Source organism: Microtus oregoni, unplaced genomic scaffold (assembly GCF_018167655.1).
Source record: "Microtus oregoni isolate MIOR12 unplaced genomic scaffold, Mior012 000043F_ref0000047, whole genome shotgun sequence".
NCBI lineage: Eukaryota > Metazoa > Chordata > Mammalia > Rodentia > Cricetidae > Microtus > Microtus oregoni.
Genome location: NW_024543210.1, coordinates 3,898,640 through 3,912,201, shown reverse-complemented (window position 1 = coordinate 3,912,201; position 13,562 = coordinate 3,898,640).

Below are 13,562 nucleotides of genomic sequence, written 5' to 3'. Positions count from 1 at the left end.
TAAAGGATCAAACGGGAGCTCTCTGGGATCTCTTGCCTAGGCTAGACCCAAGAGGACACACTTGGGTTCTGACAAGTGGCCGAAGTGAAGAAGTCAACAACAGGACTTAGGGTCCAGGGGTGGAGACAGTAGACGAGCAGGAAATGGGCCTCTGTCCTTGTCTCTGGTAGGAGAAAGCCCCGGGGTAGAAAAGTCCTTGAGCAGCCGGGGAAGGGTTGGAGGAATCTGACCTTGCCTTACTGGCTGTCAGCTTTCAACGGTCTTTGGATTTTTTTGCTACTTTCTCCTAGGGCAGAGAGGAAATTGAGGCCTAAGCAGGGAATGCAGGGTTGTGTCAGGACCTACTTCAGGATCTACTAGTTCATTGGTTCCTACGTCCTGCTCCCGGGTCTCAGGGCCTGAACCCTCAGTGGATTCTCTTTTGGGTTATTCTGAAGCCTCAAAGTCAGGCTTACTAAACAGTTGGTGACTGCACAGAAGAGCACTGCTGATCCCACTGTCAGCTCTGTCCTCCCTGCTGACCCTCCTGCCTTCCCAGCAAGATACAGAGAAAGTCTCTAGCTCTCCCTTCTCCCGAGGAAGAGCCACCTCCAACGAACAAAGTCTGGGCCAGGGAACATATGAATGCCTCCATCCCAGCCTGCAAAACCCTCCCTTGCCTGCTTCTGTCTCGACAAGTGGGGGTTGGGGGCGGTAGGCCTGGGGGGGGGGGGAGACAGGCAGATGTGGAACCTGGGAACACAGCCAAGGCTTTGTTCAGGACAGTGTTCTCTATCACAAGCAGAACTAAGGAGCACACAGGAGCAGGGAAGCTCCGAGATAATTTGGGGCTCCAGGGTACCCACAAGCAGCCCACTGGCCAATCATTGCCGGGATTGCCCCTACCCTTGAGAGAGGCTCTGTCACCCGGAGGCTCAGTGGGTACATTCCACAGTTGTAATAAGGACAATTTGGGCAGGTGGTGATAGCACACCCCTTTGTCCTTCGGTTTCAGGCTCTCTCTGAGGCCCATCCCCCTCCCATAGCCTTTCAAAGGGCTGTCAGTATGTAGTTAGTTCATTAGCCCCTCTCTCATATATACATACTGGAAACTTATGGAATCCATGGGACCTGTTCAATCAAAGACCATGAAACTGGGTGTTGGGGTCCCTGCTTACTAATGGGAACTGAAGCAGCTGTGGAATCCTTGGGGTGGGGAGCAGACAGTCACACCGTCAGATCACATGTAGAAGGTGACTACCTCCTTCCATTTCCTGGCAAGCCAATCCCACCTGAGAAGGACCAATGCAGAAACACACACTGTTGCTCTTGGAACCACTTTGTAGCTTAGTCTGTGAATGTCCTCACTGGCCTCCCCAAAGAGAGGGTATAACTGTCCCTAAGGAGCAGACAGCACAGCCAGGCTCATCATGCCCAGAACCCAGGCAGGGTGAGGACAGGGACGTGATGGATCTTGGCTAGGCGTGGGCATGGAGGAAGAGGAACTGACAATAGGAAAAGGCTCTATTTCCTTCCCACTCTCCCTAGATGAACGGAGGGTAGAGCCATTGTTTCAGCTCAGACAGAAAGATGGGGATGGATAGGCAGACAGACTAGGCATCTCCACTGAAGTCTGCCATATGCCCTTGGTAAAGGGTTGAGCGAAGAACAAGGGTCTTGTGGAGTTAGGAGTGGGAAACCATGAGCAAGCCAGTAGGAGTGAGAGGCAGAGGTAGGGCCGGACAACCCTGCGGGGTCCCCAGTGTTTAGAAGAGCCAAGCACCAAGAAGGGACTCTCTGGAGGGCATGGCAACAGGGTCTGAGACAGAGTTGGGCTACAGAGAGGTGTGGAAGGCAGCTGCCAGGGTCCATGATGTCACTCATCTGTCCCAGCTCTGCAGCTTCAGTGGTCCCAGGAAGCACAGGCCTTCTCTGGACTCAGACTCGATGAAGGAGGTTTTTCTCAGAGTAGCGTGTTAGCGAGTTGAGTCTTTTAACTGCTGATTACTGCTCCCCACACAGTCAGGCCAAGTTAAAAATACTGGCATCAAGGAAGTGCAGACATCCCAAACTACCAGAAACCCACGACTCCTCCCAGGGGAATCCCTGCCCACAGCCTATGTGTGTAGCTCAGCTGACAGGCACCCCGCCAACTGTGTGGAGAGAGACAGGACAGATCCCCCCCCCCCCCCCGCAGCTGCTCCAACTCCTCTCTGCCTGAGCTGTGATCAGGTCCAAGACCCCCGGATATTGAAGAGGTCTGGGTTGGGGTCAGATGGATACCCCCTCCCCACCTTCAAGTGAGGTAGGGTTAAACACATTCACATACCCATCCCAGGCACTCAGTCCACAACACTGGGATCCACCGAGGCAGGGAGTTTGAAAGGACAGGCTACAGGGAGAAGTCCCCAGGAGGGGCGGGGGGCACGTCCTGCATGGCGGGGACTGAGCGGGAGATACTATGAGAGAATCTCTGAAATCCTATTAAGACTCCTTACACAACAAGAGAAGTATTTTTCCTGTAGACTGTTCTACCTAGCTGTCCATCCACCCGTTACATATTCAGTCAACAAGCATTCTCTGGGCCCTGACTGTGTGTCCAGGATCCAGATGAGAAGTGGGCATCAGATAGATCTTTCAGACCCTCTTGATATTTCCCAGTGTGCAAAGTGGCTCGCTAGCTTCTGAGGCAGAGCGTGACAAATGCCAGGTTCTGTGTAAATAAAATCAATGTGAAACCACTTTGAAAGTTAAAAGCACAATTAACGCCCAAGTGTGCCTATGACAAGGCCAGTGGCGATGAGCTTCCAGCAGGCTGGGCTCCGCAGCATGGCCCTTCCCTTTGCCAACGGTGCCAGAGGACAGATGGAAGGGGATCACGGTACACCGACTCCTTGCCCCACGTGGCCCACCGCTTTGCCCCCACGGATGCTTCAGACTCAATTAAAGAGCTCATAAAAGTATTGGTTCAAATCCTCATCTCTCTACCAGGCCAGAAACCCACAGAGGAGCAGGCTGTGTTTGCCTCATTCAACTAATCATTTAGGTCCTGGATCATCGTCTGTAGCCTCTTCAGTCCGTAAACACCCTCGGGTTCCTCTTATAGTTAAGTGAAGGCTTAGGCTCCCACACACGCGTGCACACACTCCAATGTTGATATACGCTGCATCCTGGAGCCCTTGGCTAGCTAATCCATTTGCTTTCTCCTCATGGCCACAGCTGATCCTCTCCATGTCTGCATCTCCCACTCTCCCAGGACCCTACAGTCCCAGAGGTGCCCACCCCGTTGCCCAGTGCCTAGGTCTCCGTTTTCTTAATTGATGCTCTTGCAGCATGGGATCTATGGAGACTCCCTTCCCCATTTTCTCTGAGCATCTGCAGTCCCTTTGTTCCCATGGAAAGGATTGAAAGGTATTCCTGGGCTTCAGGCAAGGAGCCAGGAGAGTGAGCAGCTAAGGACACAGCCGTTTGGGGACTGGGGATCAGCAGTTGAGATCACTTGTTGCTTTTGCAGAAGACCTTGGTTCAGTTTCTAGCACCCACATGGTGGTTCAGCATATAAAACCCTTTTTCTGACCTCCACGGACACCAGGCTCTCATGTGGTACATACACACGTGCAGGAATAACACTTACATAAAATAAACAAGTCAGATTTTAAAAGAGGGAATTGTGGGGTCACCTATGAGGCAAGCCTTAGGGTCCAGACCCCACGCTCTGGACAGCTGCTTCTGTGTATCTTTCTGGTCCCTTGCATGCTTCTTCCCAGGATTTTATCCTGCACACAATGCCATGGGTTGGCCTTCTCCCTGCTCCTGCAGCTTCTGGCACCAAGCTCATTCTGTGTCCAGCCTCCATTCCCGCATGTCCTACTTAGCACAGATCACAAACTGGCTTAGCCCCTAAAATCCCAATGTACCCTTCCCTTCCTGGCCATGGACCCTCCACCACTCAGGCCCCTGTGGCGTGTCAGAGCTAAAGAAGATGAAATTAGTTGGGAAGCTGAGACCCAGAGAGCAGAAAGACTTTATAGATCTCCCAGAACTTTCTTCTAGTTCTGACAGTGAGTCCTCTGGCTCGCTTGTCTGTTGGAATATAAATGTCAGCTCATATGGTATTGGGGATGGGGCCTGACTTTATACTCAGTGGGGTTTCTCTTGTTGCAGGGCCACACCTGGCACTCAGCAGCCTGCTTCTCTAGGAGAAAGTTCCCTTTCCAGAACCTACTGCATCTTGGTGGGGTGGTTAACTGCTTTGCCCATGGATGTGAATCTTACAGAATGAACCAGCGCACAAAATTAGGGCCCAGGTGAAACCTCTCCCCCCTGAACCCAACTCCAGGGGCGGAGCTAACCCAGGATGGGCTTTCCTCCCACTGATACAATGAGGGTGGGGGATATGAGTCAGAATACACGCTCAGCCACTTGGGTTTTTCGGCCCTCAGTTTCCCCCGATAAGAGAAGGCAGCTAGACTCACTGATTTCTGGTCATGTGGGCTTCTTTAACTTGCAGGACCTCCACCTCTAACCCTTTGTGTCGAGACCTGATGAGCTCGGTCATTGATTGGGGTGGACATCAGACTCCCGGATAGACTGGAGCTTCCTCCACTGACCTCCAAAGCCACCCTTAGCTTTTCCACTATTCCCAATTTGCAGTCCAGGTACTGCGATACCCACCCCTCGACCCCTAGGCCTGCGGGGTAACTTGTCATCCTTCTGGGTTGTTTTTTTGTTTTTTTTTTTGTTTTTTTTTTTTTGCGCCTCACCCACATTGCTGCAAATAGTCTCTCTAATAAGCTCTCTCTGATTTCACCATCTTGCATGAACCATCTGTCTTGTGCTGAGCCCCACCTGACTCACGCAGACCTCCCCAGTCTTGTCACAGCGCCCCGTTAACTCATGCTGTCAAGCAAAGAGACTGGGTCCAGATCTCTAGAAGATGATCCTGGCTTGTAGCATCCATTTTAGATAGTAGGTGCTGGTCCCAGATGCGGAGGATCCTGGGCGTGGGGTCTTCTGGAAGCTGGCTGGAGGGTCACTGGCCTGACTTCCCCTTGTTCTTGCCACAGCTTTTTCCCACCCTCCCAGCAGCGGAACATCCTGTTGGAGGGTCAGACCCCTATAAAGTGTCCATCACAGGCCAGGGGCTTTGTACCCACCAGGAAACAACCCTCCAGGTCCCCCTCCATCTTCATGACCCCACACCCTTGCTCACTTCCTGTTCTTTGGCCTGTAACAAGTCCTGAAGATACTGTCAACAGGAAAATAAACCGAGAAACCCAGACAATGTGGAGACAGGCTTGCTGGGGTCGCCCACATGCCACACCAGGATGGGGGGAATGTCTTGCTGCTGATACTCAGACAGGGAGGCAGAATGAAGTGAAATACACTTGGAAATAATTGGCCCGATAGAGAGACGTGAAGAAAAGCCATTGAAAAGAGACTTACTGAGGAACCAATGTTGACTGTAAGGCTGGAGGCAGGTCTTTCCGGTGAAGAGGAGCATTCCTGCTTAGAGGACTACTTATACCTGACCCCATCTCCCATCTCCCTTTCTCCCGAAGAAAGCCTAGGACTTCCCTATTAATTCTTTGATAAGGTGCTGCAATTCAACTCCACATATACTTAATGAGAACCTAATGTGCTCTAAATTCATAGCTTGGAGCCCTGAGAAAACTGACATGATTTCGGGTCTGATTTCCCTTTTCTTTCCCTCTCATCTCAGCTCATTTGTGGAGGTTTACACACACACACACACACACACACACACACACACACACACAGAGGCATACAGCCTCTGCCACTTGCCCTGTGGTTCTAAGGTGGTAGAGAATACTGGTCCAGATGCTGCTATCATGGTCGGGTCAGGCAGGTGGTGGCCAGGATGGGCCACAGAAAAGGGTTGCTGAGCCATGGCAGCGTGGTCTCCAGGTCTTGGGCAGCAGGCACAGATGATGTCTGACCATGGGAGCAAAGAAGCCAGGCATTGACTTGGGGGAAGTGCAAGGTGGTGGAAGCCCTGAGGGAAAGGCCCTTTAGGGAGGTGAGAGATGGCTTGGGGTCAGTTATCTGGGAAACCAGGAGGTCTCATACTTGGGGCAGGCTTTGGATAACAAAGGCAGAAGAAAAGCTGCCTTCCAGGGCAGGGAGAAAGAAGGAAAAAAGAAAGGAAATGAGACTGGAGAAAGCTGGCATAGGCCTAGGAAGTAACACTGAAGGGGTAATGGGGCGGCAGTGACCCCACCATGGAGGGGGGGGGTGCGCACGCACACGCGCCTCTCTTCAGGTGTGGAGGACAACTTGCAGGAATCAGTTGTCTCCATCTGTGTCCTTGAAATCGAACCCAGGTACTCAGACTTGGTGGCAAGTACCTTTAACCACTGAGCCACGGCAGCAGCCCCTCTGAGCTTTTTGATTGATTTTATTTTTTTTATTTTTTTTTATTTTTTATTTTTTGTTTTATTTATTTATTTTTTTCATTGATTTTAGTTAGTTTGTTTGATTTGGGTTGTTTTTGTTTAGGTAGTCTCATTATGTAGTGCAGACTGGCCTCAAACTCTCTCTGCCTCTGGAGCGTTAGGAGTAAAACTGTGTGCTATAAAAAGCTCCCGTGCCGTGCCGTGCTTGCTTGCTTGCTTCCTTCCTTCCTTTCTTCTTTTTGACAGTCTTACTACCTTGAAATTCCTGGAGAATAGAGAACTCTTGACAATCAGCTTTTGCAGTTTTCCTGACAGGGCATCACTTCCAACATTCTTGTCCTAATCTGTCAGCTCCTTGCTGTGTGACTGGCAGAGAATCACTCACCCTCTCTGGGCCCCATGAGTGTGTTAATGTGACTCTGTTAAGGGAGGGGAGGGGAAGAACTGGAAGGAGGAAGCAACACCTCTATACTTGGGCCACATTCAAGCTCAACAAAACTTTGCCTTTGGGTTCTAAGGCACCGGGGTATGAGGTAGGGGCCACGGGCAGCTCAGGCTGGCAACCCCTTGTCTATCACTGACTGAAGTCTGGCCACAGACAGCTAGGTAGGGCCTCTCAGAGGTGCAGAGCGTCACCATAGGAACGGCTCGCTCGCTAGCACGCAGAGAGCCTTGCAGGCCCCCGCTGGAGGAGGCACTCGGGGGCTCTGGATTGTGGTCTGACAGAGCTGCTACCCACATTCCCAGTGCAAGGTCTGGCGGCCTTAGTTGTGATGGAACTAGGTGGGAACACTGTAGCGACCTAGGGGGACCCTCTCTTCTGAAAGGCTGCTGGCGGAGGTCAGCCACCCCTGGAGCCTGTAGAGGGCTGCTGTCGGGAGAGGGACCTGCTGCTGGGGCCAGTTGCTAGGACACAGGCTCTTTCTGAGGGGCCCATGGTAACCCTCAGAGAACACGTTGTGCCTCATTCATTTATTCATTAATTCACTTAATCCGCAACCAGCTCACGGGCAGGGCTGCAGGCCACCAGCCGCGAGGTACAAGGAGGAACAAGATGTCTCTGGTCCTGCTGGGGTCAAACACATGTGCACAATCCATTAACACCAGAGCGGGAAGATGTGTTCCGCCAGTGCTGAGGCCACAGGCAGGCTCGCTGCAGGGCCAGGGACTCAAGGAGGGGGCGGGGCTGGTAGGCAAAGTGGCTTGGGCTCTTCTCCCCTGCCCCACCCCTTCTCCTAGGGACGGGGGTAAATTCTCCTCCATTCAGGAGATTCTAAAATCTGTCCTGGACCCAGAAAGCACACTAAAAATATTCTTTGAATATAATTGAATGAAAATGGAAATGTTTCCTTGCAAAACTGAAAGAGAAAATCTCAGATTCCTCGAGAGCAGTGTTTTCACAGCCTTAGACTTGACAGAGCTTCCTGCCAACAGGCTGGGGGGCCAAACCACCACACAGCACTCCCTTTTATAGGCAGTGCAGAGTGAAAATTCTGCCTCAGGCACACTAAGATCTGATCGGGGACCAGGACGCCGGTCTTGCCCAGACTCCAGGCTTGAACCCAGGTCTTTTTTTGTGTGACTAAAGGCAATCTCTGGTTTCCACTGGAGCCGGTCCTTTGTCCTTCCTCACTCGCGATCCCCAATCAAGGTGGGTGGGTGGTGCTTCACCGAATAAGTATGGATGTCTTGGCTTTATTTCCAAAACTCATGGTCAAGTCTGGGCATGATGCCGATGCTGCGGCCGCCGCTGCCACCGCTTTTTTCACTGTCGTCCTTGTCAAATGACCACGTGAAAAAGGATTCTGACTCTGAAGCCATTGTTTGCCATGGCGGAGGAAGTAGAAGAGTTTAGACAGAGTTTAGATCCAAATATTGAAACTTTTACACAGTGGTCCAGTCTCATTGTTTCCCCACATTAATTCCGCCTGACAAACTAAACCATGCTGTACTTCATTGTTGGTTTGTAACAAAGTCTCAATATGTTGCCTCAAACTTCTGGGCTTGTAAGAACCCCCTGTCTCAGTCGCTGCCCTATTTTTTTTTGTTGGCTTTAGATTTCAATTTTAATTATGTGTAATTATGTAGGTTTGTGCATACAAATACAGGTACGGTCAGAAGTCAAAAGAGAGTGCTGGGTATTGGCTCTCCTTAAACTGGAGATATATTTGGCTCTAGGCTGCTCAACAGGGCTGCCGGGAACTGAACTTGGGTCTTTTGGAAGAACAGCCAGAGTGCTCTCCTCGTGATTTAACAGCTCCACAGGAGCAGGCAGAGACACCTCACTGGAGCTAGCCCTCACTTACAGACACAGACGCGCTCTCTCTCGATCCTACAGGCTCTCTCCACAGAAGCATCACGCTGGAGACCGCCTATGCACCCTACTCAGCCCAGGGTCTGCCCGCCAGCAAGTGCTCTATCCCTTTTCCGGGTCTGTACCTCTTTGGGCACCTAGCAGCGCTCCTTTCCCTTGCTGGGCACACAGTAGGGTTTTCAGTAATTCTAGATTGGATGAATATTGCACTTAAGGAGGAGAGTCACTCACCATTTTATGGCAAATTGACTTCTGAGAATCTGTGATCGGTGAGGAATTAGCGTAGTCTTTGCCAAAGCTAAACCTCCTCATGCCTCCGAATGTCCTCCCTGCTGGCTGGGGGGGGGGGGGGGAGTGAGTTTACCTTCAGAGTGTGAGGGAGGTGTGGTGAGTCACCTAACCCCTCCAGAGACCCCCAGAGCGCCCCACTGCGGCAGCATGACTCAGTGTGCCCTTTAAGAAGATAATTTAGCTGATGTGTATGTGACAAACTTGATACTCACGTGGAATGCCCTGGTGAAGGAAGCAAGGAGTCTATTTTTTAATCCTATCACCGATAGAGGAAAAACTGGTGATGTCTGGAGACCCTGCTCCAACCAATGCTTACGTGACTCTCTCTCGAGCATGCCAAAGCAGGGGAAATGAGTACTTTCTCCCCCACGTTATAGGCAGACCCATGTGGGAACTTTGGACTGTGCAGAATTTGTGCGCCAGTGACCCACAGACGGCCTTAGTGTGCCCAGGAGTGGGTCCGGGGGGTCACGATGCACATTTCTGGTCCCCCACATCAGACCAAGGCAAGGCTTGCATCTCTATGGCCACAAGCCGCAGTCCCAGCTCTCTGTATCCAAAGTCATTTGAGACTGAAGAACCTTTTCTCTGAGTGAACTTGAAGCAGAACTGTCATGTTCTCAAGCCTAAATGTACCCAGTGTGTCTCTCATTCCCCTCAGTCTTCTGCCTCTGGTTCACCCCACTATGGCAGAGAGAGAGGATGGGGGGGGGGGTTTCTCTTCGGTCCTCTGCTTGAATATATAATCCCCAAAGCAGTGGTGTCTCACAGCATTGGGTCTCTGTCTCTGGTGAAGAATTTCACAGCATCCAATGTTGTTGAGCTGCCCCTCCCACCCCATAGAGGAAGCTGGACTCTGGGAATACCCTGAGGTGGTCCCGCTCTCTGCTCACCAAGTTCTCTCTTGCCCCTGAGCAGAGAGCAGAGGCTGATAAGGCCAGTAGGCTGTGGTTTGCGTCCCAGCTTTGCTACTCTGTGATCGTCTGAAAAACTCTAAAGCCTTGGATGCTCAGCTCTGAAACAACCTTGCAGACTCACAGCTCCAGGCTGTGAGGAACCTTCCATGTAAATAAAGATGAGATCTTGGGGAAAAAGAGGAGGCAATGGAGCTCAGCAGCCGACGAGGCCGGCCACAGCTTCAGGCCTAACAGGCATCTGCTTCCCTGTGCTCCCTTTAGTGAACAGCCAGTCTGGGGGGGGGGGGGGGGAGGGTGTGGCCGAAGAAAGGGAAGGGGAATGCAGGCAATGTCCTTGGGTGAATGGAGAATGTCAGCTGTAGGGCTAGCACAAAAGCACTCCCTCTGACACCCCACCCCACCCCCCAAGAACCTCACCAGACCTCAGTTTACTTATCTGTAGACTGTCCCTGGACTGATCAACAGAGAATCTGACACCTCCTAAACCTATAGCCCAGTCTAGGCAGAAACAAAGCTTCAAGGCTGAGAGATTCTCAATGGGGGTGTGGTGCAAGATGTCAACCTGGGGTTAAGCCCCTCCCCCCACCAGCTGGCCTAACCCACTTGTGAGACCAGGGCTGGCTTGTCTGAAAAGCCCATCAGCTCCACCCCCATTGAGCTTCCCTGACCAGCGACTCTGTATTTAATCAAGGGCCAAGTGGTCTGCTGAAGGCTGGAGGCAGTGATAGGGGCTGGGGAGGGAGGGGAGAAGAGGGGAGCAAGGTACTGGAAGTGGGCCAGAGACAGCATTTCCTGCATTCTTTCAGAAAACTTTGACCCCCAACCAGGGCATCTCTTTTGTAGGACAGATCCCCTTGCCTTCCTCTCCTGCCTGTCAGAGCCTGGGAGTTAGAGTCCTTGGCTTGGCTAGAGATAAACTGCCTAGTTCTGAGGCAGCCTAGATTTTCCTGTGACCACCCCCCCCCCCACACACACACAGAGCAGATTCAGTCTCTGCTTGCTGCATAGCCCCCCACCACAACCCACCCCACTATGCCCTGATATGGTGACTGTTGAGCAATGCTTTAGCGGTAGGGGGCTCCTGGCCTCACCACTGAGACCAGGGGTCTGCTTGCAGAAGCCTGAGAAGAGGAGGGGCCCGAGGAGGGATACTCAGAGAGAAGAGTGGGGCTGGACTCCCAGCCCCTGAGATCTGTTCAGCAAAGGGCAGACTGTGCCGACTTCTCCCCAAGGGACTGGATTGGCATTTTCATGCTTTCAGTGCAGCCTCGGAGCCTGTGACAGTCACCAGCCCCCCTCCCGCTAGCGCCCCCCACCCAGTACTCCCCCCCTCCGTGCTCCTGTGCTACTCATCCGTTCTCGGCATCTGCTCATTACACAGACATCTTCAGCCAGCAGCACTAACAAACGCTTTATTGAGACCAAAGCAAACCCTCATAAAACTCCTGGGCTTGTGAGTCTTGAAAGGGGAAACTCACCCACCCCAAAGCCACCCTGCGGGGGCTCCAGAAGAGGACGCTGTCTGCTTCCCTCTGAGATCCCTCTAGCTATCTGGGGCTGAAGCCAAGCCCCAGCTGCGGGTGAACCTTTTAGGCATTGAGCTTTCCTGCCCACAAAGCCCCGAGGTTTTCTTCAGTGACAGGTGTGTGATCCCGGCTTCCAGACATGGATACATGGCTCGGAGAAGGAGGTGATTGGCTAGAGTCCTCAGTAGGCACGGATGGATCTGGAATTAGAAGGCAGGCGCGTGCCCATCAGCCACAGGAGTGCCCTTTAGTTAAAGCCTGTGACATTTAGGCACCTAGGCTGCCCCTGTGACTTGCTTCTCTTTCCAAACCTCGGGAGAGCAGGGTATAGAAGGGCTTGGGAGAGGGAAATGGCATCTAGGTGAGGGGCTCACTTCACTGTTTCTGGGGCTCTTTGGGCTCTCTGTGCCCCACTTTTTCTGCTGCCCTGAGCAGGAGTGCAGGAATCTACCTCTTATTCCAGTGGCCCCGCCCCAAGTTCTTTCAGTCTCTTTAGCTCTGGCTGAGAACTTGGCCCCTCCAGCCTGCTGCACTCCACTACATGGGATAATTTTGGAGGCTGAGGTCAGGGGATTTGGAAGGAAAGAAGAGATGAAGGAGGGCCAAGGAGACCTTGGTCATCACAAAGGAGTGGACAGTGGCACCTGCCAGCCATTCTCACTTTAACCAGGAGCTTTGGCTAAAAAACATACAACAAAAAGTTCAAACAACAACACCCCCCCCAAACAAAAATATTTGCTATGCTGGTCTCAGTTTAATAACTGAAGGCAGAATTAGCTTAGGAAGTCAGTGGGTCCCCACCAATTCTGGGGAACCTGAACTATGCCTTCAGCCTGCCTTAGAAGTTCTTTTCTTCAGGTTGTATTCATGGGAGGCTTCTGCAGAGAATCCAAGACAAAAGCATATCCCCCCCCCAAAGAAACTGGGAAGTGTTCTTTCAGTCTCCAGTCCAACCATGTGCCCACCCTAGCTTTCTTCCCAAGGGCTTCTCACTGTCTGGCTCTCAATCTCCTGTGACAGCGGAAGTCTTCACCTGCTTGGGCAAGGTCAGGTGTTCCCAACCCCTCAGATTCAAAGAGATAAAGTCCCTTGGCTAACCACAAGCTCCCCCCTCCCGAACTGTGGGAGAAGGAAGAGATGGCCTGGGAAACCCCAGCTCACAGCACCTGAAAGGTAGATGCAAGTTAATGTATGGGAACTAAGCATACCTGAATGACCCACCTAAAAACCCTAACATCTTTCCTCAGAGGGCAAAAGACTTTTAGTTAGTTAGTTACATTTTTACTTTACTTAAAGTTCTTTCTTATGTGTATAAGCATTTTGTCTGCTTATATGAATGTATAACACGTGTATCTGGTGCCCTGGAAACTGAATTTACAAGCAGTTTGAGCTGCCACATAGGTGTTGAGAACTGAACCTGTGTCTTCTGGTAAGGGCTCTTAGCTGCTGAGTCATCTCTCCAACTTCCACATTTAAAAAACCATTTATTCCTTTACATTTTATTTTATTTGTGATTTTAAACATTGATTTGTTTTTAGGTTTTCATTGCATTTTTAGTTTTTACATTGATTAATTTGTGTGTGCGTGTGTGTTGTAGAGACAGAGATGACAGGGATGACAGAGAGAAGGGGGAGTGCAAGGCATGAGAGGCCTGTACAGGCCTGAGAGCAGTTCAGTCTCTGGCCACGTGGGGCCTGAAGATCAGGCTTGGGCTGTCAGGCTTGGCAGTGAGCACCTTAACCAAGTGAGCTATCTCAATGACCCTATTTACATTTTATTTAAGGGAGTGCCTGTGGGGGTCAAAGGACAACTTCGGAAGTCAAGGACTGAACTCAAGTTTGACTGCAAGCACCTTTACCCTCTGAGCTATCTCCCTGCCCCATGAAATGATTTCTTCCTCCACTCAGCTCCTCCTTCTTTTGAGCCTCAGAATGGGAGATAGGGCAGCTTCCCACTTGAGTGAAGGGCTCTAAGCCCTTGTCTGAGGACTGGCGAACCCCCAGGGACTTTAGCATTTGACTGTGAATATATTGGTGAGACTGTTACTGTGGACAAAGATGGATTTGATTGTGTGTGCTTTGGGGTAATTTGTGTGTTGGGTGACCCCATGAATCTGAGA